The sequence below is a fragment of the Anoplophora glabripennis genome, unplaced genomic scaffold, assembly GCF_000390285.2.
Source record: "Anoplophora glabripennis isolate ALB-LARVAE unplaced genomic scaffold, Agla_2.0 scaffold102, whole genome shotgun sequence".
Taxonomy (NCBI): domain Eukaryota; kingdom Metazoa; phylum Arthropoda; class Insecta; order Coleoptera; family Cerambycidae; genus Anoplophora; species Anoplophora glabripennis.
Window position 1 is genome coordinate 1,137,917 of NW_019416316.1, and position 13,368 is coordinate 1,151,284.

Consider the following 13,368-nt stretch of genomic DNA (forward strand, 5'->3'; position numbering starts at 1 on the left):
AAAAAATGTATCATTTCTCATTGGATTTATTTATTCGTTATGTTTGTGTATTCCTGCAGAAGACCTCTAGTCGGTTAACTAAAGCAGATAATAAAAGTTAATATGAAAAATGAATAACCGTAAAGAATCTTTCTTAGCATGTATCTTTTTTTAATGAACGCTTTTCGACCCATGTTTTTAGAAATCCTCTTGTTTGAAATCGAGTTAAAAATTGTACATATTTTTGTGTTTTTTATATGAAAGGTTAATAGCGTTATAGTGTTAAAGACAAATACTTTTAATACCATTCCCGAATCTACAATGTCCAGTTAACTGTTCTACTGTTATCCTTATTGAAAAATCCTTGGTCCACTGTTAACGCTTTTGATGGTTTTTTTCTTAGCTTGACTTTGTCCAAAGGTTTCTTACCATTATCTTTATCATTCACTGTCAATGTGAATCTTAAATTTTAATTTGAGTCTAATTTTAGACAGCATTGTGTAAAACATAGTTTTCAATATAATCTATATCCAAGTATTGTAGATTACATTTTTTGGTAAATTATCTGTTTTTTTATAGAACAGTAAAAAAATTATTTATCTTTCCCTTTCAATGGAAAATTGAAATTAAATTAAGTAATTAAAACGTAATATAAATAAAATTTAATTATTTGCCTCTTCTGCTGCGTCTGCTTTCAATAAATATCTATATTTGAGGTGCAGGAATGTCATTATTTGAATGAAAGCATAAGGGAACAACATTCGTAATTTCCAATTTCGTCCTAATTGGCAAAGTTTCACAAATATTCGCAAATACCTGACGTATTTTCACAGATTTTAATTAAGCTGTGTATATTATGTTGCAAATCAAAATTGCGTACCACAGATACTCAAATTTTAGTTTTCCAATTTAGCCGTGATTGAACCAGTTAATTTCTAGGAATATTCGAAGTTTTTATAGAACGAGTTTATTTCCCTCTATTTGCTCTGAGCAAATAAACTTTATTTTAAATAAATGGTATGTAATATTATGTCAGAAAATTGCGTTGTTTTTATATTGATTTCATTTGAAACTACAAACATTGCCTTGAAAATTATAATTAAGTTCTAAGAATTGCCTCCTAAAACTAAAACACTCAGGGGGTTGTGGCTTGGAAACATTGGATTAATTTTACGTTTTTTGTCAAAGTATTAACTAAAGGAAGAAACATAAAAAGAAAGGTTAATCGGTCACCATCCCACATACAGGAGTAATCTATTTTTGCTCCAGGGTATAGTATGATCTACAAATTAGCTAAGTAAATAAAAGTAATGAAATATTCCAACAAAATGTTGATCACTCTCCCTTGCAACATTATACAGAGTGAGTTTTTTAACTGTCGACGAATCTTTTTAATATGTCAGTGTGATTATGCCTAACATATCCCACTTTTCTTTTATTTAAACCTCTTAAACTGTTCTTAAAAATATTGGGGTATCACAGTGTTCAAAAACTACTCACTATTCTTTGGCTTATACCTAAAGAATGGAATCTTTAAAAACGTACCGTATATTCACTGGATAGATAGATACATCCATAATACACTGTAAAATATTGGTGTGAGTGAAAGCAATAAAGGTTCGGAGTGAATCTATTGAGTGCAATTATTGAGTACATTTCCACTCAATATTGGGCATTTTGATCATTTTAGTCTTTTGTGATTATATTTAAACTAAAACTGAGTACCTTTTACTCAAATATAGGTACTCCTTAAATAAATTCTTCACATAAACTAGTATTTGGTGCACTTGTACCTAAATCAAAGTAAATGTCCACCCTCTTTCACTTCCAGATGCATTATCCTTGTCTGTTCCCATCGTACCATTAGGTTATCTCGTGACCGTGGCGTGGTGGATGGCAGTATGGCGTATGGTGTGCTTTGGAGTTGGACAAGTTTATCTGGTTATTTTCGTGGAAATTGTATTTAAATGCAGTGATTTAATTACAATAACTAAAAACATTATATTAAGTCTCGATTAATATTTAGTTAAATAAATGGTTAGTTAAATGTTATCTATAATTATGTATTTGTAACGTACAATATACAGGGTGTCCCGTTTAAAACTCCCTAGCTGGATATCTCGAAAACGAAAAAAGATAAATGATTTCTGAAAAATCCACTGTATAGTTTCAATAAATGGCTTTACTTGTGAGTACAAATCACGTTCCTCTCAGTGCAGGTATAGATGTCGCTGCAATCCGAAAACATATTTTGTTGACAGCAGTTTTGAAAAGTGGCGCACATGAAAGATCTCTAAATTATAAACAACTTTTGTGATATAAACAATTTTCGAAAAGCCACTAGTTTCCGAGATACTTGGATTTGGGGTAATTTTTTTTGCAGGGGGAAGATTTTTTAAAGTTAAGTTTTCAGATATAACTACTGCAGATTTTCGTCTTATTAGATTGCTTTGAATAAAACAGTGATGAATTAATTTTATTTAACTAATAGATATCACAGGAAATTACTTCATTTCTTGTTTACGCAAATCATAGTCTTTTCGATCAAGATAAAGTAATATTTATTTAACAAAAACTGATGCAAAATTAACAAAAATTACAAATAATATCCATAGTCAGTCCATATAATGTTATTTAAAAACTGGTCGTTTTCTTGAACCTTCTTTTGTTTTCTTGAAGAGTCAAAATTGATTACATATTACTATTACCATAACTACAAGTCTACACCTTCAATTTTGACACATTTGACATTTATTCAGTATGGTCCTACACGAATGAGGAAAATAATTTTAATATTCGGTGAATGCCGTAGAAATTCCAGAGAAGCAGAAAGACTTTGTCAGGTACGTTACCCAAACCGTCGACATCCCGATCATAAAACCTTTTTGTCTTTATCGTCGAATTTGCTTCATTGTGGTTCTTTTAACAAAAAGAAGCATCGTAGAAACACTGTTACAAATGATAGAAACACTGCCGTGGTATTAGGTAAGGTTGAAACTAATCCACATACCTCGGTGCGAGCTATACAACAAGAAAGGGGAATTTTCGGAACATCGGTCCATAATATCTTGAAGCGAAATACGTATCATCCTTACAAAGTGCACCTTTTACATAATTTACGTCTTGGTGATATGCTACGAAGACTAAATTTTATTGCAGAAATGGAAATAAAGGCTCAAGAAAACGACCAGTTTTTAAATAATAATAATAATTTTAATAATAATAATTTAATAATAATAATAATAATTTTTATATGGACTGACGAGAGTCGATTTACAAAAAATGAGATTTTGAATAGACATAATAGCCATTTCTGGCATGACAGTAGCCCTAGATGGACCAAAGACAGACATTTCCAAACCACGTTTTCTATAAATGTATGGTGTGGTATTATTAATGGCATATTAACTGGTCCCTATTTATATGAGGGAAATTTGAACGGTCGCAATTATTTACAATTCATTCAGACCCAACTAAATGTTCTTTTGGAAGAAGTTCCTTTAGTTATGAGACAAAATATCTGGTTCCAACAAGACGGGGCACCAGCTCATAACGAAAGGAGGGTGCAAAATTTTCTTCATGAATATTTTCAGGGGCGATGGATAGGCACCAATGGTCCAATAAGGTGGCCTGCCCGCACCCCTGATTTAACCCCACTCGATTTTTTCTTGTGGGGTTACCTGAAGAACCTAATTTACCAAACAGAAATTGAAGACTTGCCTGACTTGTGAAATAAAATTTATGCGAGCTGTGCATCTATTCCTCTAAATGTCTTATTACGGGTAACTGATACCGAACTTAGAAAAAGATATGAATTATGTATTCATGAGAATGGCGGCAATTTTGAGCATTTGTAATTTTTGTTAATTTTGCATCAGTTTTTGTTAAATAAATATTTAAGCTTGATTGAAAAGATTATGATTTGCGTAAACAAGATCAAATGAAGTAATTTCCTATGATATCTATTAGTTAAATAAAATTAATTCATCACTATTTTATTCAAAGCAATCTAATACGACGAAAATCTGCAGTAATTATGCCTAAAAACTTAACTCTAAAAAATCTTCCTCCTGGAAAAAAAATTACCTCAAATCCAAGTCTCTCGGAAACTAGTGGCTTTTCGAAAACTGTTTATATCATAAAAGTTACTTATAATTTAGAGATCTTTCATATGTGTCACTTTTCAAAACTGCTTGTCAACAAAATATGTTTTCGGATTACAGCGACATCTATATCTGCACTGAGAGGAACGGGATTTGTACTCACAAATAAAGCCATTTATTGGAACTGTACAGTGGATTTTTCAGAAATCATTTATCTTTTTCCGTTTTCGAGATATCCAGCTGGGGAGTTTTATACGGAACACCCTGTAGATTATGGCAATCTATTCCTCCGATCAGTTCACTAATTCCTTTAATCGAGACCAAAAATACTGTCTCTAAAACAGACCTGTGTAGAAACCACTGTGGCAGCTTACTAGTTATAAGAGAATATAAATCAAGTCTGAGTAAAAAATTACTCACTAATAGTTAATCATATTAGAGGAAAAGTTTACTCTAAATTGGTTTTAGAGTAGAATAGAGTAGTGATAGTTAGCAGTAACTCGGATTTGTGTAAAACTCACTCATTTCTGATGTAATAGTTATACTCAGTTGTACTCATACTAATTGAGTGAAAATTTCACTCAATCGGGTGTGGACAGAAATTGATACATTATTGAGTAAAATTAAGTGAAATTTGAGTAAATTTTTTTACAGTGTATCTTGTTTTAAGATTTTATGTTTTTACTGTGTCAAAGAATTGTAGTACCTTGTCAGACCTGAATTTGAAAATTCAGAATCAGTCAACTACAAAAAATGTAAGTTAATAAAAAAAACTGCACGCATCCAGTATCAGTTTTCCGATTCTGATGATAACATTCCACTATAACAAATACGTTCAACAATTTCCTATAGAAATTTCAAAATCAAAGGAAAAAAAGAAAGAGAAAACTTGGAAAGACTGAACTTATTTCAGAAAACACATTCCTACAATTGCAGCTTCCAAAAATCAAACCGAACTCAACCAGAGATAATACAAAAAAATGTATAGGAAAAATATGCAAAATATAAATATGAAGACAGACATGAAAGTTTGATGTTTTCGCCATAATTTTAGGAATAATTATTGTGTTAATTTTTATTCCAAAAAGGGGCCACTGACTCCAGTAATCTTGTATCGAAATCATTATTTGGAGCATTCTCAGGGATGCTGTTACAAAGCTATCGTCCTCAAAAATTTCACATAGAAACTTTAGCTCTTTATCTTCCAAATGGCACTTATTAGAAGTGTTAATTGTTATAAACAAAGTAGCTGTGATTTTTTAAAGAAAGTGTCTAACTTTGCCCCAAATTAAGTTAGAGCAACTTTTTTTTCTAATTTGTGTAAAAATTCCAGTTTTACGAATGTGGAAAAATAATCTCTCTAAATATACTGGCAACAAATTTATTCTAATTGTTTATAAGACAAAAATGACAGTGTTTTTGTGGTACGTTTTTGCAGTGGTAAAAAACAATTTTTTTGCAATAAAATAATTTCTTCCAATAAAAGAAGTGTTTCTCTTTCATATGACACCCGCAGAATTAAAATATCTTGGTAATTTTGCGTGTCAAGTTATTGCAAAAATAATGCCTCTGGGATAAACATTTAGAATTTTGTAAAAACTATTGGATGAATCGGTCTGAAATTTTAATCACATATTAAGGACTATAAAAGCCAACTATTTATGCAATATCAAAATCGTAGGTTGACTTTTGCAAAACTTATTGTTTATTTAGTAATAATCGAATTTTGACAATTTTTTGCAATTTCCCGAGCAACAAATTATCGTATCGGTTTTTAAAAATCGCCATTTCAAAGATTTTTTTATTCCCGACAAGTTGGTTACTTTCACATTATAATAAAAATTATCGTTTTTTTTTCTGGTAGGCAAAAAAGTGATATCTTGGGTTATTTTAGACCTTTTATTGTTAATTATTAAAAAACCACCTGATGGTGTGTGGGTTTTGCACATATTATACTAAAATTCACCCAAATTTTACGAAAATCTTTACAGATCCTTGGCTACTCAACAGTCATCCCTAGGTCATTTATTTTCCTCATATCCCTGGACTATTTCCAGAGCGAGCGCGCACCTGTACACTTCACTTTATTATTCAATTACTAATACTAAAAATCAGTGAAACATATCCCATTTTTTCTTGAAAATATATCTTAGTATTCAATATTAACCTCCATCAAGCGCATCGCTGTAAAATGTTGTGTCTCCTAGATTTTTTTTATTGATACATTTGATTAATCTGAAAACTGAACAAAGCCAATGAAACACACAAATTTACAGTTCGCCACCAAACAAACTTCTGACATATTGGAAATAAACGTAGTTATCAACAATGTTGCACGTATTTCAAGAAATGCCTGTACGGTATTTCAAAATTAGTGGCAAAAATTAAAAATTCCCTTATAGCTACACAACAGCGAAAACTACAGAACAATAAAAGATACCACCCCATATATATTTCCTCCGCTTACACAGAACAACTCTGAAAACTGCCGAAAACGCTACAGCCATTACAACTGCACACCCTTAGAGACATGTCAACAACACCCTACCAAGTCATTGTTACAAATTTTCCTCTTCTTCCTTCTTCGTAGATGTCAAGTGTCGAAGAACATTGTTAGACTCCATTTGATAAATTTTTTTGAATGTATTTGAGTGAGCATGACACCTTAAAAATAAGTCAAAAGTAGTTTCTCCTGAATAATTTCTTTTGAGATATTTAGGTACAAGTAAATAGAACTCAAAGAACTTAAACTACTGATCTTGCTAAAAAATATTAAGGTAATAATGAATCACCAGGTCCTTTTTAACCCATAAATTATGGATTTGGACAAATATTTGAAGGGCCACCTTTTACAAGAAAAGAGTCTGAAGGATGATAGATTTTATCCCCATTTCTCCTTTTCCGCAGCGTGACGATCTACGTTCCCGTTTAATAACATATGCAAATGCGTGCTAAAAGGACGGCCAGATTTAATATTATGTCCATAGAAGTTCCACGTTATACACGCTTGGTTGGGTGTTGCTCCATTACATGGGAGAATACAATCTCGCGATTATATTCGAGGGATCGATAGAGGGAGTGTTATGTTAGGGAAGAAAATCAGCAGGGAGCGGAAATGCGTGCGGATAAACTTTAGAAATTAATAACGCAGGGCACTTTTGTTGCCTTGTAGGTATTTCATTTTACAAAACTCGAGCGTGCACAATTAATTTTTTGGACGTGAACTAGTTAAGATTATCTTAAACACAATGTCTCCTTAAACTAGTGTACTGATTCGAATTTTTATGAAAAATACTTCGATGTTTATACATATACAGGGTGATCCATTAACAATGGGAAAATCGAAAGCTGAAGATACTACACGTGAAATAGTGACCATTGGCGCAAACATGCCTTATCCGAAAGTTGATAGTTTCGGAATAGTTCGGTTTTCGGTAGTTTCCGAAATAGTTTCGGTATTGAAAGTTGAAATTTTAAATCGTTTTGTTTTTTCGATTATTCTGAAAATATGTAGGTTAGGAACTTGAAAATTTGTGAAACTATATTTCTTTAAGCGACAAATAAGAGGCGTTTTGCAATTTCAGCGTTGCTCATAGAGGGCGCCACTTACAACAAATTTTACCGAAAATTTAGTTAATAACTTTTTACCCTGTATGTCTAACATGAAACTTGATTCAAAATCTAAAAGAGCAATAATTTTTCCATTAATTATGTATTCTTGTTTCATTTCGGTATCGATTTAACGAACACTATGTTTTGATAATACGAGAAATTAAAAGCAAAACAAACTAAGTGTTTCTTCATATTATTACAACAATTAACAATAAAACAAGTGAAATACGTAATAATGATTTAAGGTAATTGTTCGAAGAACAATTACCTTAACCACTGACACTGATACACTTTACATAACGTTTTCTGAGAGATCTTTGGGTTTGAAACAACATATTGGGATTGCGTCTGACTTCGTTGGCAGCGATTTGTATTCTTTGCCACAACTCTTTATGCGAACCAATAGATTCTTTGTAAACTATATCTTTCATTCGAGACCAAAAAGAAAAATCAAAAGGATTGAAGTCCGGACTTCTGGGTGGCCAAGCAAAAATGCTGACATAGCCAATCCAGCGATTTGGAAAAACTGCATCTAAATATGCACGCACTGGCCGAAAAAAATGCGGTGGAGCTCCGTTGTGCAAGACCACATGTCTCTTCTTAAATAAAGTTGAACTTCTTCAAGCCATGGAAGAATTTTTGCTTGGCCACCCAGAAGTCCGGAATTCAATCCTCTTGGTTTTTCTTTTTGGTCTCGAATGAAAGATATCGTTTACAAAGAATCTATTGGTTTACATTATTGTTATCTGTTGTAATAACATGAAGAAACATTTAATTTATTTCGGTTTTAATTTCTCGTAATATCTAAACATAGTGTTCGTTAAATCGATTTTTCTCGAAAACGGATCGAGATACCGACATGAAACAAGAGTACATAATTAATGGAAAAATGATTGCTCTTTCAGGTTTTGAATCAAGTTCCATGTTAGACATACAGGGTAAAAAGTTATTAACTAAATTTTTGTTAAAATTGGTCGTAAGTGGCGCCCTCTACGAGCAACGCTGAAATTGCAGCACGCATCTTATTTGTCGCATAAAAAAATATAGTTTCGCAAATTTTCAAGTTCCTAACCTACATATTTTCAGAATAATCGCAAATAAAAGATTTAAAATTTTAAACTTCAACACGCTGTATTTCCGAAACTATCAACTTTCAGATAAGGCATGTTTGCGCCAAAGGTCACCATTTCATGTGTAGTATCTTCAGCTTGCGATTTTCTCAATGGTAATGAGTCGCAATGAATTTTTTGTATCCACAACCTGTTTCAATGACAATTTTTTTTTTATCCGCCTAGAGGGCGCAGCAAATTACATACGATACTTCAAAAAATTGTTTACACCAGGTGAAAGATAACAATTTTGCCATGAAATATTATTAGAATAAGTTTTCTCTATCTCTTAAAATAAAAAAGTTAGACGGCCTTAATCTCTGTACTTTTCTTGAATTTTTTGTATCCACAACCTGTTTCAATGACAATTTTTTTTTATCCGCCTAGAGGGCGCAGCAAATTACATACGATACTTCAAAAAATTGTTTACACCAGGTGAAAGATAACAATTTTGCCATGAAATATTATTAGAATAAGTTTTCTCTATCTCTTAAAATAAAAAAGTTAGACGGCCTTAATCTCTGTACTTTTCTTGAATTTTTTGTATCCACAACCTGTTTCAATGACAATTTTTTTTTATCCGCCTAGAGGGCGCAGCAAATTACATACGATACTTCAAAAAATTGTTTACACCAGGTGAAAGATAACAATTTTGCCATGAAATATTATTAGAATAAGTTTTCTCTATCTCTTAAAATAAAAAAGTTAGACGGCCTTAAACTCTGTACTTTTCTTGAATTTTTTGTATCCACAACCTGTTTCAATGACAATTTTTTTTTATCCGCCTAGAGGGCGCAGCAAATTACATACGATACTTCAAAAAATTGTTTACACCAGGTGAAAGATAACAATTTTGCCATGAAATATTATTAGAATAAGTTTTCTCTATCTCTTAAAATAAAAAAGTTAGACGGCCTTAAACTCTGTACTTTTCCGGTTTTTTAATGATTAAGTACTCATAAAGTTGGCCATGGATCTCAAATTTGTTTTTACGAGCATCAAGGCCTTAAAAAATGCAACAAAAAACATATAAAGAATTTTGACGTGCATCGTGTATTAAACGAGATACATAGGAGTGGCTCTCTTATAGTAGACAGCCTGTATATTATATTTTTAAAATATACTTAAATACTTGGCGACCCGGAATTAGCCCACTTCGAGGGACTGCCGGACATTAGAAAAACATTCTATTGTGTTAAATATTACCTAATATTCCTATACAGAGTGTTTCTAAAATAGGGTTCCAAACTTCTGCTGCGTTTATAACTCATTAAAATAAGCCAAAAAGTTCCTATTAACTTGTACCCTAAAACGCACCCTTAGGAAGTTATATGCCCATAAAAGGGCTCAAACAAAACTGTTTTTTTTCTGTTATTCACAAAACGGTCGCAAATAAATAGAAAAAAATTCATGGGTCTTACATAACATTTTACGTTAAATAACATAGGCTACTCCGTTTTTCGACATGCAAATCATATGCGTCCCATTTAGGTTGGTGAAGGGGGTTTTCGGCCCGTAATTTTTTTTATTTCAATTTTTTTACAATTTTCTCTACAGATTTATAAAATCTTAACAATTTTACGTAAAAAATATTATCTTTGTCCAAATCGATATTTCCAATGGTTTTCGAGTAAATTGAGTTTGAAAATTACTCTGCTCTTTAAGTTATTAGGCCAAAAATTACAAAAATCTGTTTACCATGGCAAATAAAAGACTGACGTTGCCACAACGCTTAACAATTTAAGTTATTGATAAACTGTCAATTGAGCTTTGCAGTGTTTAATTAGTAAAAGTGGTGAGTGGAAAATTTAAGTATACAACATTATTGCAACTCATAAAATGGAGTCATATTCAAACACGGAAATGGCAGATATGCACTTTATGTACGGCCGTGCGGCTGGAAATGCATCAGAAGCGAGGCGTCTGTATGCGGCAGCATACCCGAATAGAAGACTTCCTTCTCGACAGGTATTTCAGAGGATCCATCAACGTTTAAGAGAAAATGGTTCGTTCCAACCAAGAGTAAATGATCGTGGCAGAGACAGATTTGTAAGAACACCGGTGATGGAAGAAAATGTATTGAGAGCTGTGCAGGACAATCCAAGGGTTAGTGTAAGAAGTGTCGCACGTATGCATAACATAAGTTTTTCCGTAGTTTGGCGAATTCTTTGCGAACAACTACTTCATCCTTTTCATATCCAGCGTGTTCAAGCTTTAAATCCGAATGACTACGAACCACGTCGGCAGTTCTGCCAATGGTTTTTGCGAAAATCGAGGCGGATTCCGAATTTTGCATCTCTTATTTTGTTTACGGATGAGGCAAGCTTCAGTAAAGATGGTTATGTCAATTTTCATAACGCTCATGAATGGGCTGATGAAAACCCACACAGCATATTTCAGTCCAGACATCAGATTCGGTTTTCCGTCAACGTTTGGGCAGGCATTTTAGGCGATCGGCTAATCGGACCGTTTGTGTTGCCTAATCGATTGAATGGTGAGGATTATTACAATTTTTTAGTTAACGACTTGCCAGGACTTTTGGAAGATGTCCCTTTAATTGAACGCCAAAGCATATGGTTTATGCAGGACGGGACACCACCTCATTACCTACATAATGTAAGACAACACTTAAATGAGTTGTATGGAGAAAAATGGATAGGCCGAGGAGGTCCTGTTCCCTGGCCTCCACGTTCCCCTGACCTTAACCCCCTGGACTATTTTTTGTGGGGTCAACTTAAGGCAAAGGTTTATAAAATTCCAATTGAGCCCATTCAGCAACTACGGGAGGAAATTGAAACCGCGTGCATGGAAATCAGGCAAACACCTAGAATTTTCCAAAGAGTTCGGAAATAATTGAAGCGTCGAGCTAGGTTATGCATCGAAATGCAAGGTGGCCACTTCGAGTAATTTTGTTTGAGCCTTTTTAAGGGCATATAACTTCCTAAGGGTGCGTTTTAGGGCACATGTTAATAGGAACTTTTTGGCTTATTTTAACTAGTTATAAACGCAGCAGAAGTTTGGAACCCTATTTTAGAAACACCCTGTATAGATAAATTACTAAATTGTAATAAAAAAAACAAAAATACTTACTAATAAGTAGCGGCGGGGTATGAAAATTAATAAGAAACAGTACTACAGTAAGAACTAAAATAATAAAAATCAAATCTGTATATTATTACTTACATATGGATATTTATATATTTATTTACCGTAACGGGTTCCAACGTTGTGACTGATCTCTGGGTACGCCTCTGTTTTCCTCGATGGCAAACATTATGTACACTCGACTAATAAGCCAATTAGAGCAAAATTTACCCCAGAGTTTACAAAACAAACTTGACTCATGCCGAATCTAGTATGATCGATGCATGATATGAACTGAACAAAAACGAAAGTTCTCTGAAGGACCTAATATAAAGCAACTAGAAATCACTGGACTTCTACGTTGATACCGCTATAAAGACATACTTTACTAAGTACGGATTATAAATGTTCAGTGAGAGACGGTAATAAATTAAATGTAACTTAATTTTAAGAAAATTAATTGAGTTATTGCTATTATTATGTCAGTGCAAACAGCCCTTAGTCACGTACTTGCTAAAGCGTGTAATAAAACATGTCAAAAATTCGTACTCGTCCAAATTTAGGAATATTTTCTTGTATTAAATATTTGTCTTAAAGCTTTTGTTTCTAAGAGTTAGAGTGTTCAACAAAAAGAAAATATTTCTAAATATCTCCTGAATAAATAAAAATATAGTGTTGCGGTATCAAATATTCGGTTGTCAGTCACCAATCGTGGCCCCACGTTGGGTGCCAGGGCACGGATTTTGCTCCGTTCTGCTATCTCTCGGTGGAGGTGATCTATTTGCTTCTCCACTGAGCGTGATAGACTCTCATAGTGGGATCGGTGGGATTGTGTTGATCCGAGTATTTTTTTACCCTCAGGCGCCTGCTCGCTGGTGCACTATAATAAAAACTATGGTAAAATTCCTCGAACTATCCATGGTAAACCCAAATTCGAGGAATTTTACCACACTTTTTATTACAGTGTGATGAGGATCCCCGGCATCTTATGTGATTATGTGATTCCCTGTTAACAAATATTATTTCGTTGTGAAACTCATTTCTGGTATAATAAAAATATATGTAATTTGGCTATCCTATTGTTAGCACCCTGTATGAGTGAAATCAATGAAACTGGAAATACCTTCGGTTAATAAAATTATGAAAAAATATGAAATTTTTCGAAGTTTGCATCTTTTTTGTGAACACCTTATAAAAGCTATAATAATGAAACTTTGTATTTAGGGTATTGAGGAGTGATCAAATTGAAAATGTTATCAATTTCTTTATTAAAAAATGCCTAATATGTTTTTTAATTTTTGAGGGTCTTTTCTTAAGGATAGTAGGCCGTAGAAAAGATCACATGTCGAAAAATATATCAAAAAGTAGACCTTCTTGAGTACTACCACATAAAAAAAGAATTTTGGAAATCGCCCAACGCCATCCTAAATACGGAGGTGTTCCGACTTCAAGTGAAACACACTGTATATGAAAGTTTAAAT